Source organism: Delphinus delphis, chromosome 5 (genome assembly GCF_949987515.2).
Source record: "Delphinus delphis chromosome 5, mDelDel1.2, whole genome shotgun sequence".
In the NCBI taxonomy this organism is placed as follows: Eukaryota; Metazoa; Chordata; class Mammalia; order Artiodactyla; family Delphinidae; genus Delphinus; species Delphinus delphis.
In genome coordinates this window covers 53,361,144-53,375,206 of record NC_082687.1, presented here as the reverse complement: position 1 = coordinate 53,375,206, position 14,063 = coordinate 53,361,144, and the positions used below count along the sequence as shown (strand labels likewise).

Below are 14,063 nucleotides of genomic sequence, written 5' to 3'. Positions count from 1 at the left end.
AACAGTGCAAGAGGCTTCCCTTTTCTCCACACCCTCTCCAGCATTTATTTTTTGTAGATTTTTTGATGATGGCCATTCTGACCGGTGTGAGATGATATCTCATTGTAGTTTTGATTTACATTTCTCTAATGATTAGTGATGTTGAGCATTCTTTCATGTGCTTCTTGGCCATCTGTATGTCTTTTTTGGAGAAATGTCTATTTAAGTCTTCTGCCCATTTTTGGATTGGGTTGTTTGTTTTTTTGATATTGAGCTGCATGTGCTGCTTGTAAATTTCAGAGATTAATTCTTTGTCAGTTGCTTCATTTGCAAATATTTTCTCCCATTCTGAGGGTTGTCTTTTCATATTGTTTATGGTTTATTTGCTGTGCAAAAACTTTGATGTTTCATTAGATCCTGTTTGTTTATTTTTGTTTTTATTTCCACTTCTCTAGGTGATGGGTCAAAAAGGAACTTGCTGTGATTTATGTCATAGAGTGTTCTGTCTATGTTTTCCTCTAAGAGTTTGATAGTGTCTGGCCTTACATTTAGGTCTTTAATCCATTTTGAGTTTATTTTTGTGCATTGTGTTAGGGAGTGTTCTAATTTCATTCTTTTACATATAGCTGTCCAGTTTTCCCAGCACCACTTATTGAAGAGGCTGTCTTTTCTCCCCTGTATATTCTTGCCTCCTTTATCAAAGATAAGGTGACCATATGTGTGTGGGTTTATCTCTGGGCTTTCTATCCTGTTCCATTGATCTATATTTCTGTTTTTGTGCCAGTACTATATTGTCTTGATTACTGTAGCTTTGTAGTATAATCTGAAGCCAGGTAGCCTGATTCCTCCAGCTCCATTTTTCTTTCTCAAGATTGCTTTGGCTGTTCAGAGTCTTTTGTGTTTTCAAACAAATTGTGAAATTTTTTGTTCTAGTTCTCTGAAAAATGCCAGTGGTAGCTTGATAGGGATTGCGTTAAATCTGTAGATTGTTTTGGGTAGTAGAGTCATTTTCACAATGTTGATTCTTCCAATCCAAGAACATGGTATGTCTCTCCATCTATTTGTATCATCTTTAATTTCTTTCATCAGTGTCTTATAATTTTCAGCATACAGGTCTTTTGTCTCCTTAGGTAGGTTTATTCCTAGATATTTTATTCTTTTTGTTGCAATAGTAAATGGAAGTGTTTTCTTAATTTCACTTTCAGATTTTTCATCAGTGTATAGGAATGCCAGAGATTTCTGTGCATTAATTTTGTATCCTGCTACTTTACCAAATTCATTGATTAGCTCTAGTAGTTTTCTGGTAGCATCTTTAGGATTCTCTATGTATAGTATCATGTCATCTGCAAACAGTGACAGCTTTACTTCTTTTCCAATTTGGAGTCCTTTTATTTCTTTTTCTTCTCTGGTTGCTGTGGCTAAAACTTCCAAAACTATGCACAACTCCATTTTTTTCAGAGCTTTGCACAAACTCTTCTAACTCCTGTGAGGGAAACAGTGTTTGTTATATGAAAGTTGATAGTATCAAGAATAAGTCATACACTTTTCTCAAGGTGTCAGAATTATTAGAACATTTCTGTTTTTCATATGTTAACCATTTCAGTATACAAAATATGACCTGAAATCACTGGTTATTAGACAAATTAAAAATTACTTAAATTGGATGTTCCCTTCAACATGATAGAGCGGTGTGTGTGTGTGTGTGTGTGTGTGTGTGTGTGTGTGTGTGTGTTTACAAATTATTGACTACATGTTATCTCCTGCCATGTGCAGAGTTCTTTACATGTATCCTTTAACATAGATATATGAGAATTCTAAGAGATATGTATACATTTGCAAATGAGAAAGCTGTCTCAGTAAGGTTGAGTAAATTGTCCAAGTCTACACAGCAGTAGCTGGCAGAGCCAAATTTCTAAGTTAAGCTTGTTGATTGTAAAGCCAATGACTATATTCAGTACTCTCTATTGCCTTCCAAAACCCTCTCCACAATGTTCCAAATGAAGAACATTTGATTCCTGCTTTAAGTTAAATAGTTCTGGTGCTTCACTTTATATTTCGTTTTGGATGCTAATAAGATTATCATTCATTTTTCTGCTGAATCGCAGTCAGTATAATGACATAAGTTTGGTATATTTACTTTATCCTGTTTTCTAAATTTCAGTTTTCTTTTACTTTGGTTACATTTTCTCTTTGTATAAGCTTCCATAACCACATTTAGAAATGAGGTAGCCACATAAATTCCTGACTAGATAAGACATGCAGAAAGAACTATAATGAATACTCTGAGGCTGACAGTAATATAATAGAAATATATGACTTTCCATTAAAAATAAAAATATCATATTTAATCATGCTGAAGTAAAAATGATCCTTTCATCCTATGTTTAACTACTAACAAAACTAAAACTAAGTCAACTAAATAAGAGAAGGAAAAAAATGTATGAGTCTTGAAAGGGAAAGACAAGGAAGATATTTATATTAAGGAATTGACTCACATGATTATGGAGTTTGGAAAGTTTAATCTGCAGAATAGGCCATGAGTCTGGAGACTCAGAGAAGAGCCATTGCTCTAGTTCAAGTCTGAAGTCTGTCTACTGGCAGAATTCTTTTTTGCTTGGGAGCATTCAGTCTTTTGTTCTATTCAGGTCTTCAACTAATTGGGTGAGGCTCACCCACATAATAGAGAGCAATTTGTTTACTCTAGGTCCACATATTTAAATGTTAGTGTCATCCAAAAATACCCTCACAGAAACTTCTAGAATGATGTTTGGCTAAAGAGCTGGGTGCCTGGCCCAGGCAAGTTGACACATAAAATTAAACATCACACTATATTTTACATGGATTGACTTAATATGTAAAGCTATCAATCTCTTTAAATTTCTTTTCATTTATGGCATTTTTCTTGATAAATTGGCACATTTTAAAATTTATATAAAAATTACATTTTCATCAATAATGAATGAACTTTGAAAAAGCAAAGGAAATACTGGAGACTACTTCATCAGATAATAATGCAGACTACAAAATGAAGGCTACTGAATTGCTAACAGACTAAGTGAACCATAGAATAATGTAGTTAGGACAGAAAGAGAGGCATAAGTAGGTGATAGTCCCGTTTATGCTAAAAATGGTATCACAATTCACTGGGACAATCAGTGAGAAAAATTCATACTGTGTGGATTGTTTATCAGGTAGTGGTATAACAATACATTCATTATTCAGACAAAACAGGGAGGTGAATGTTTACCTCCTAGCATGTATTAATAGAAAAATCTGAATGCATTAAATATATCATGTTAAACTATAATATTATACATTTAAAAATAAAATATAAGAGAATATCTCTTTAACCTCAGAAAAGATACAAATATTTTAAATGAGACTTTGAAAAGTACAAATCATAAGGTATTAAAGGATGGATTTGATTACATCAAATTTGGCAGTTTACATTTAGAAAAGGAAATTAGAGGTAATATTAACAAATATATGAAGCCATAGGAGAAGATATTTGCAATGGCTAGATCAAGGATTAATACCTAAATATTCTGTGCTATGGAAAGAATTTGTATTTCTTGCAAAAATGTTAGAATATCCAAAATAATGTACTAAGTATATGATTTTCAAAGAGGGAAAATAAGAATAATAAGTTTCTGAAAAGATGTTCAGCTTTGCTATTACAGTGAATACAAATAAAATTCAGCAATGTAATATCACTTTACCTCTTTGAAACTGACAAATAGAATAGTATCAAGGTGTAGATAAAATGTGGAAGATGTGACCACCTATGCACTCCTGATGAAACAACACATTTGTAGAGATATTCAGTGAAATTAAATGTACAACACAATTAAATATGCCAATAACCCATGATACTATAATTTAATCCCACTATTGGATATAGATCTCAAATATATGCCTAGCTTTGCAAATTTTCCTCCTAATATTCTCCGTTGTAGGATGGAGATGGGGACACCTAATTATCCTTTGTGAGGAATAAATAAAATGTGATAAATACATAAACCAAAACTCTGCAACTCTCACAATGAATTAAATGGATTTACAAATAGAAACTTGGATATATTTGAAAAAAATCATAGAGTAATAAGAAAAAGTGAATTATAGTATAAAACAATTTATGTAATTATAAAACTCCAATCAATACTATATATAGTTTGAAGATCCACAGTATCTGTGTAAATTGAAGTGAGATGATAAATATTAAATGCATTTGACTGGGTGCCTACTGGTTGTGGGGTAATGAAAAAAAAGAAGATAAAGAAAAAAATGTAAGAAAATAAATCAAAAGAGATGTCAGCTATGGGCTGATTATCATATGGAATGAATTGCGAGAATGATTAATACATTCTGAGGCTCTGAAATTAAAAAAAGAAAACCCCAAATTCCATAATTCCACAAACTTACATTTTGGCATTCAAAATCAAATTGACATCTTTTTCATGTTGTAATGGAATCTGAATACATGTATCATATTGAAAATTCTATAATAGATCATGTGACAAATAGTGCTACTGACACAAACATTATTGAGTAATAATCTATTTTGAAGTGATAATTTTAAGGTTTAGATTGTGATTCAATGTCAGTTTGAGATAAGTAGTTCTTGTCCTGTGTGGATAAATATTATTGTTGGAATTAGGCTGGTGATAAAAGCATATGAGATTGTTGTTTTACATAGGATGGATATATATTACTTTTGTAAATACTTGAGTTTATAATTGTAAATGTTATTATAATTGGAATTGTTAATATGAATAGTGTGACTAGTGTGAAGGAGGTAAATAAGTTTATTACTTTTATTTGGAGGGAAATTTTTCACTCCTCTCTCCAACCTTTTCCTACATCTTCCTTACAGGGAAAAGATGAAAGTCTGAGTCTTACTGCAGATCCCTAGTTGGGTCACATTCCTTAGAGGATTGTTGTGCTGAGTGTTATAAGAACACACATACATGATTAACTGTGACTCTCCCTCTACTTCTTCAGTAGATGGGGCTAAAAATTTAAGAAGAAAAGACCCTGTTCCAAAGATGGGTCTTCAATACTGCTTTTTCCTTTTAATGTTTACATTGATCTGATTAATTTGACATAGCTGCCTGACATTGATAAGATTTTGGCTCAAGGGTAGAAGCAGCTGTGTACACTTTGAGTTTAACCAAATGATCCAGGCTAATTTACCAGAGAGCTCTGCATAAGGATTAAGGCACAAATGTAGTTAACAAAGGGCTCGCACTTATATATCATCTGTCACTGTACATACTCTAACTCAGAAACAGAACACAAATGTGGTTATTGTTTGTGGAAATGTTCAAGCTTTACACTTTCTCCCATCATATTCCTTTCTATTAGAGCCTCAAACCTCACGATTACTTTACTTGTCACTCTCTTTATGTGTTAATTTGCACATTCACATCGACTCGTATTTGTATGTAAACGTAGATACAGTGTACTTTAGTATCTGCTTTTTTTTTAAAAAGATTTATTTATTTAATTTTATTTTTGGCTGCATTAGGTCTTAGTGGCAGCACGTGGGATCTTCACTGAGGTATGCAGGATCTTTCCTTGCAGTGCGCGTGCTCTTCGTTGGGGCATGCGGACTTCTCTGTAGTCATGGTGTGCAGGTTTTCTTTCTCTAGTTGTGGCACGTGGGCTCCAGAGTGCGTGGGCTCTGTAGTTTGCGGCACGGCAGGCTCTCTAGTTGAGGCGCGCAGGTCAGTAGTTGTGGTGCGCAGGTTTAGTTGCCCTGCGGCATGTGGGATCTTAGTTCCCTGACCAGGATTAAACCCGCGTCCCCTGCACCATTAAGGCGGATTCTTTACCACTGGACCACGAGGGAGGTCCCTAGTATCTGCTTTTTATAGTTAGGGATACCATTGAAAATCTTCTGGAAATATTCTAATACCAAAATTAATCATGTGAATTATTCAAACAATTAAATGTTATGAAAATACTTGCTATATTAAAGAACCCCCTTACAGCTGTCATAAACTTAGGAATCATTTTTTTTCATGAGTGTGAGAGCATGTCATTATTGAACTGCAGAGATGTTATTGTGCTTTTGTAGTGTCCCCAGGGCCCTAGTGTTCTCTGATGGGTGGAGACAGGGGAAATAAGATCCATTGGAAATACTTCAAAGCTCTTACACTTTCTGGACATCCTTAAAGTTCATACAAAAGAAATCAGTTAGATCCTTGGTGACATATAGCTGGTAAAATAAATAAATGCACAAATTCACACAAACACACATTATATATACATGTATGTGTGTTACTGGGTCAATAATAAGGCAATAGGAGAATTCTGAATATTTTTGAATTATTAAATATAGCAAATATACTTATAAGTAAGTCTCACACTATCCCAACAGGGCATAGACCTTTTATCAAAAATTATGAAATAAAATAAAAAAGGCTCAGAATATTTAAGTGATTACTTTCTGAGCAGAAACAATGGCTTAGAACAAAGTAGAATGGATATCCAATATCATTTAACTTGTCAAAATATTAATGTATATATTCATATAACAGGATAAAGTAAAATTTTCTGTTACATGATTTAAAAATTCCCCCAAATTCTCAACCTCTTCAATAAGTATTCCATATATTTCCTGACCTTACCTGAAACTCAGGTCTTGCCCTATAATCCTTTAAGTATGCTCAATCATTCTACCCTACCTACATCAAACAGGGTCCAGACAGAGTCTTAATATGTGTCCTGCTTTCTTTTGACTGACATTTCCAACTGTTTCATTTTCTCTGCTTTTAAAAAATATCCTTATCTTTATGTCTTTACTCTGTACTGTCAACTACTCATGTTCTCTAATGCCAACTGTCAGGCTGACAGGTGCAACACCTGTTCACACAAGCCTTAGACATTTGGATTATAGTCTCCTGTTCCACCCCAATTTCTGCTTTTTAACTCTGGGTGGTGTAATGTTTACAATAAACAGCCAATACAAAGTCATGTCTTCTTATTCCTTGACATCCCTAATTTAAAACCACTTCTTATGGAAAAGGCAAAACTATGGAGGAAGTAAAAATAGTTATTTCTAAAGATTTAGGGGCAGGGAAGGATGAAGAAGTGGAGCACAGAGTATTTTTAGGAGAGTGGAGAGTCTGTATGAGAGTATAAGGGTAGATAACATGTCATTATACGTTTATCAAAAGATGGAATGTACAACACACAGAGTAAACCTTACTGTAAACCATGGACATTTGTTGATATTCATGTGGATGTTGGTTCATAAAGTGTAACAAATGTGCTGCAGGAATGTGGAATATTGATGGTGAGGGAAGCTGTGTATGGGAGGGGGCTAGAAATAGGTGGGAACCCTCTGTATTTTGTGCTCAGCTTTGCTGTGAATATAAATGCCTCTAAAAATAGTCAATTAGTTTAAAAATAAACCCCACAAGTACTGCATAGACCTGTCCTCTGAGATTGAAACAATGTATTTTATAGCTGCTTGCTAGACACTGCATTGTATCTTATTCAGCATACCCATATATGAAACGATCATTTTCCCTCACAACTGCTCCCATTTACTTCACCTTTGTAAATGACAATATTCACTACTAAATTGCCCATACCAAAAAAAATAATAATAAATAAGTAAAGGACTGACATATACAAAGAAACAAAAGCCAAGGATTAATTCTGGCACTCTCTCTTTTAATCTCCACCCTCAGCCTATCAGAAAATCCTATTGACTTTCTTTGTAAATACTTCCTAAATCTCTCCATTTATATTCAAAATTGCTATCATAGTGAAGTTTGGATCTTTATAATGACTTTCAGGAACTATTGCAACTGTATCTCAGCCCATTTCCCTGCTTTAAATCTTGCTCCATTCCAAACAATTCAATAGTCAAAATTTATGAAAGGGGACGCTATATCACATTACTGCTTACAAATTATATGTTGATCCTCATCGACCTTAAATTTGAAGTGAAGAATACTTAGCGTTGTCCCTTTGTTTTTTTCATAACCTATCCTCCGATCATGTCTCCAGTCTAATTTCTCTCCTCTTTTCAAATCAAACAGGTCATCATTACTGAATTTCTGCCAGAATTTTACTGGGCCATCTCATTTCTATTAGATCTTTTATCAAAGTATTATAATTTCCCCACTATTGTCCATGTCTTAGACAAGATTATGCTAAATAACATGCAATTCCAAAATCTCAGTGGCTTAAAACAACAGCTTATTTCTTTCCCATGCCATATGTCCATCTAGTGAGCTGTAACTGTTACATATATTCTTTAACTAGGACTCAGGTTGACAGAGTAGCCACTCTGGAGCACACCCCATTGACATTACAGAAAAGAGAACTCTGGAGTAAGTGCACCTGACAGTTAAGTGTTGGACCTGGAAGTGATACATGACACTTCAGCTCATACTCATTGCCTGGAGAGTATTGAACAATTTGCACCAAACTCAGGGGCTAGGGATTTTATTGTTGTCAAATATCTGGCATATTTGATGAACATCATTAATGATTACCATGCTAATGTTATTAATAATATGGTATTATAATACTCCAAGTGGATAATTCCCATTAATTCCTATGTCCAAGTTTTCAGATTGAAGATCAAATACTAAAAATAATAAACTAGAAATCATTCCAAGAGGTAAACACTCAAAGAGGCAATAATAAGTACATTTAATTACCTTTAGCAGGGGCTTTGCAGGCTTGCAGTGCAGTCCTCCAACAAATTCAAAATTAGGTAGTAAGGGTGAAGAAATTCAAAATCTCGGTCAGTTCGAATCAATCACATTTCAGCTTTCCCCATAATCTCACATAATGTGGTAGGTTTTCCTGAATAAAAATAAAGAATGATAGAGGGAAAACAAACTGATATATGAGATGGGAAATGTTTTACCATCAAATTTTCTAAGAAAAATCTTTAAAGAACCAGTATTGGTCCCATGTAACTATTGCCTTTTCCCTGCAAGAGTACACAATAGTGAGATTATGAAGAATCAGACACAGATTTAAGTATGGAACAAAGTCAAAAGCCTGCTGCTTTCTCTGTCAACAGACTCTTTCAGCTTGAGCTAAGTCTGAGCCCTACTCCATGCTCAGAATCAGCACGTGCTCTGAGCAATGAGCAAGGAATTCAGCCAGTGATCCAAGCCTACTATGGTAGAGTCTCCTCCTCTTCTGGAATTCCAATTTATCTCATCCTCATTGCTCCAAAAGAATTTGATATCTTTAAAAATCAGCTTTTGTAATTGATCCATCTTTTTTTTTTTTCTGGTGATTGGGAGTTTGCCACCACAACTAACTATATCCTATCAGGACTGAAATCTTTTAATAAATATTTAAAAGTGATTATCTCCTTTGCTATCCATAATTATAGTTCCTGTTTCACAAGATCTTGTCCTCTTTGGTGAAGATATAGCACTTCATAATAATCTGGTGATGTATTAGTTGTTATTTTGACATATTTAGCTGACAAACACTACAAAAGGGGTACCTTTCAAATGAAGTGGTGACCAAGTGAATATTAACAGAATAAGAAATAAAATTAGTGACTCTGATTAAATTATTTTTCTTAATTTTGAACCAGAGCTTCCTTTCTGAATTCTATTCAATTACTGTGGTGTAAGGGACCTTACCCAGCATTTTGGTGTCCTTTCAAAATATGTACTCTATATCACTAATAGGAGGAAACCATTGCTATCTGGTTTCTCACCACATGGCTTTTTGAATAATCTCCTTGATGTTCTAAGTGTGTTAAAGTTTGATTAGAAAATGTAAGTGATTTTGAACTGCCAGGAAGATCTATCTGCATGAGATCACAAGAAAATCTCATTAATTTAGGTTTTGATTCTGGTAATGCCAAAGGTATTCAAAATCCAGTTTCATACTCAGTGTGTATCCCATTTCACTGCCTTATTGGTGTCAGCCATGAGTATAATATTATTCTCTTTGTGAAATGTTTCACTCTCATACCCTTTCATAAAAGTTTCGTTGAGATATATTTTAAATACAATCAATTCTTCCTTTTAAATAAATGACAGTATAGCTTTTGGTATATTTATAATGTTGTGAAACAATCACCACTATTAAATTTTAGAAAATCATTAATCCCCAAAGAAATCCTGTATCCATTTAGAACAGATACTCGATAAAAGGAAAAGGGAAGCAGTTATAAAACAAGAGATCACAACTATAAAGGAAAATTTTAATTTTTCAGGAATAAACTAATTTTTTAGTAATGATGCATTATTAGAGATATTTCTGTCAAAAACAGTAAAAAAGAAAACAATTTTAAAATTCACATGAAACTGAAAAAGACCCCAAATAACCAAAGAAATCCTGAGAAAAAAGACCAATCTGCAGGCATCACACTTTCTGATTTCAAGCAAGATTATAAAGCAATAGTAATCAAAACAATTTGGTACAGGCATAAAAACAGACACATGGACCAATGGAACAGAATCAAGAGCCCAGAAATAAACCCATGCATATTTGATCAACTAATATTTCACAAAGGAACCAAAACAACTCAATGGAAAATGACAGTTTTAAATAATTCTTGCTGAAAAAAATGGATATTCATGTGCAAAGGAATGAAACTAGACTCCAATCTTACTCCACAAAAATTAGCTGGAAATAGATTAAAGACGTCAATGTAAGACCTGAAACCAAAAAATTTCTAGAAGAAAACATGACAGAAAATTTTCTTGACAGAGGTCTTGACAATGATTTTTAAAATATGACACAAAAGCATAAAAAACAAAATTAAAAATAAATAAGTGGGACTACTTCAAACTAAAATGACTATGCACAGCAAAAGAAATGATCAACAAAATGAGAATACGACCTATGAAATAAGAGACATTATTCTCAAACCATATATTGGATACAGGGTTGCCATCCAAAATCTCTAAGGAATTCATACAATTCAGTACAAAAATAATAATAATTCAATTAAAAATTGAGCAAAGGACCTGAATAGACATTTTTCCAAAGAAGCTATTCAAATAGGTAGCAAATATATAAAAATGTGCTCACCATTGCTAATCATCAGGGAAATGCAAATTAAAACCACGGTGAGATATCACCTCACACCTATTAGCATGGCTATCATGAAAAGACAAGAGATAACAAATGCTGGGGGGGATCTGGAGAAAGGGGAGCCTTTGTGCACTGTTGGTGGGAATGTAATTTGTGTAAAACTATGGAAAACAGTTTGGAGGTTCCTCAAAAAATTAAAAATAAAACTACTATGGCACTCCATGTTCACTGCAAGTTTGGAGCATTATACAGTAGCCAAAATATGGAAGCAATCTGCATGTTTTTCAATGGGTGAATGGATAAAGAAAATATGATTATATATACCATGGAATATTATTAAGTCATGAGAAAAAAGGACAACCTGTCATTTGCCTCGACAGATGGAACTTGAGGACTTCATGGTAAGTGAATTAGGTCAGACAGAGAAAGACAAATCCTATTTGATATCACTTAAATGTGGAATCTAAAAAGAAAACAAAACAAAAAAGAAAATGAACTCATAGAACCAGAGAACAGACTGGTGGTTGCCAGATGCCGGGGCTGGAAGATGGGCACAATAGGTAGGTGAAGGTGGTGAAAGGGTACGAAATTGCAGTTATAAAATAAGTCAGTCCTGTGGCTGTGATGTACAGCATGGTGACTATAGTTAATAATACTGTATTGTATATGTGAAATGTGCTAAGAGAGTAGATCTTAAAAGTTCTCATCTCAAAATAAAAAAAACTACATTCAGTGATGAGTGTTAACAAGTTCTTGTGGTGTTCAATATGTACAAATATAAAACCATTATGTTGTATACCTGTGATAAAAGGAAATGATTTTAAGGCAGGACAAGAAAAATTTAACATAAAATTTTCTCTTCCATTTGAGCCACAACCCACCCCCCCTTTAGTGTATCTGCATTCTACATTAACTAGGTCCCCTTAGAAGACACAAGTGTGCCTACTCAACCACCACCACCACAACAACAAAAAAACCAATTTCCTCCTGGTGCCAGCAAGGTAGCTCCTTAGGAGATAAAATTCCTTCCTTAATCCCTTAAGGGATCACAGTGACCCACTACTCGCCTTCTTGACCTATGTAAACTGTCAGTATATTACTTTGATGTATAACACTTTGTCTCAAAAACTTGTACAACTGTGCTTTGACTTCTAAAGGGGAGAACATTCCTCAGAGCTTTATGAAAAACTGTCTCCTGGATTATAATCCTCATGTTGGCTCGAATACAATTTTCCAGTTTTTTGTAGACTGACTATTGATTAATTTTTGTAGATCCCTGAAATGAATGCAATGTTACATGTTAATTATATCTCAAAAAATCTAAATAATGTAAGTAGGGTAGGGCTTCCTCAAAGATAAATAATGTCTTATGCAAAAATCATCCATGACACAATTAAATGAATGCTTTTCAAATAAAAAAAATGAAAAGGAAAAACAAAGGGGGTAAACAGAGAAAAACTTTGTGCTCAGAGTAAAAGCTCACTAGTTGACCTCTAACGCAATTTAAAATAGAACAACAGCAACAAGAAAATAATAGGTTAAAAGTTTAAAAACATGGTCCTTTAGGGAAAAATCTTCCTTTTTTCTCCTTTGGAAAACAAGAGCAGATGAAACGAAGCTATATTTATTTATTTATTTTCTAGTTTCATGCTCACCACATGCCAAGCTCTGCAACCAACTAACCAAGCCCTGATAGAATGCAAACAGAAAATCTGAGAAACAGTACGTTAATCAGGAAGAAAACAGACTGTGTACCAGAAGTAAACAAGGGAGTAGTCCAAGGTTATGGAAATTAAGCACAGTGTCAGATTTGGGTTTTCCAGTTACTTCAAAAAAACCTAGGGGCATCAGTCAGGATTTATGCATAGGTATATAGAATATTCCTTCTTTGATATATTGTCAGTACTCAATCATATAAAACAAAACAAAAAAGAGAAAAGAAAAAAAAATTATTTTTTTCATTCAATATAGTTAAGCAAGAGGAGATTGGGTTCTCTCTTAAAAACACTTTTTTGTAAGTTTTCATACAGTCAGATAAATATTTGCATTTTACATATGAAATAAGAATCATTACATGCACATTTCTCTTACCTAAAACCTTGCTGTAATACTTATCCCATTCCAGAAATATATCATATGAATATAACATTTCATTCATTGCATAGAAAAACCAATTCTTCAGCCTCTGTATAAAAGTCACGTTGTCTGTCAGTACTGATGTGATGCCAGGAACATATGAAGAAGGTATAAGATGCTCAGCACACAATCTCTCAATGACATTCCCATAAGAAAACCAAAAATAATATATAAATGGGATATTGAGGAGTTCAGCCACTGATTCCCCACAAAAGCTTAAAGGGTCATCAATACAGATATCAAACTTAGCTGCCTGTAGCCTGTTGAGTAACTCCTTGTTTGTGATAGCACTCTCACATACTCATTTGTCTGATGTTAATAAACTGCTGATCATTTTTGTTAGTTTTTCTTGCAAGTCCCACCATGAAAGTTTCGGCACTTCAAAAGAAATTGTATAGAGACCAGTATCAAATTCTTCCATGAAAGCTTCTTTAGTTACTGGAAGTTGGAGGATCTCCACATTGAAGGGAATCTTGGTATGATCAAGCAGAAGGCTTTGTGAAGGTACCAGGATGGTTATCTCATGTGTGTGAAGGAGGAGTTCTTCCAGAATAACTTTTAAATTAATCCAGTGACTAAAATCCTCAGGCCATACAAGTACTTTCCCAGTCCTTCCAGAGTCAAAGAGACATAGATGCAGCCTGAAAAGGACACAGAAGCCTTTCACAGTCTTCATGATTAACTCTTGCTCAAACTAAATCTTATCCATTTTATTTTATTTTATAGTAGGCTGGGTTGAACTTTGAATTGTGTACTTGTAAATCAACCATATGTCACTTAAAAAATAAATTAATTAATTTAAAAGAAAATGATTAAAATGCAATGCAACTGCTGTGATGGAAAAAAAAAAAGTCGATGAAGTCAATAATATATTAAGGAAAAAAAAAAAAAACAAGTGAGAATTTCCAAAC

General features: G+C 33.8%; 1 pseudogene; it reads right to left on the bottom strand.

Annotated features, from left to right (window-relative positions):
- LOC132425423 (UDP-glucuronosyltransferase 2C1-like) overlaps positions 1-13,828 on the bottom strand; it is a 36,703-nt pseudogene extending 22,875 nt beyond the window's left edge.
- Positions 13,829-14,063: the final 235 nt, after the last annotated feature.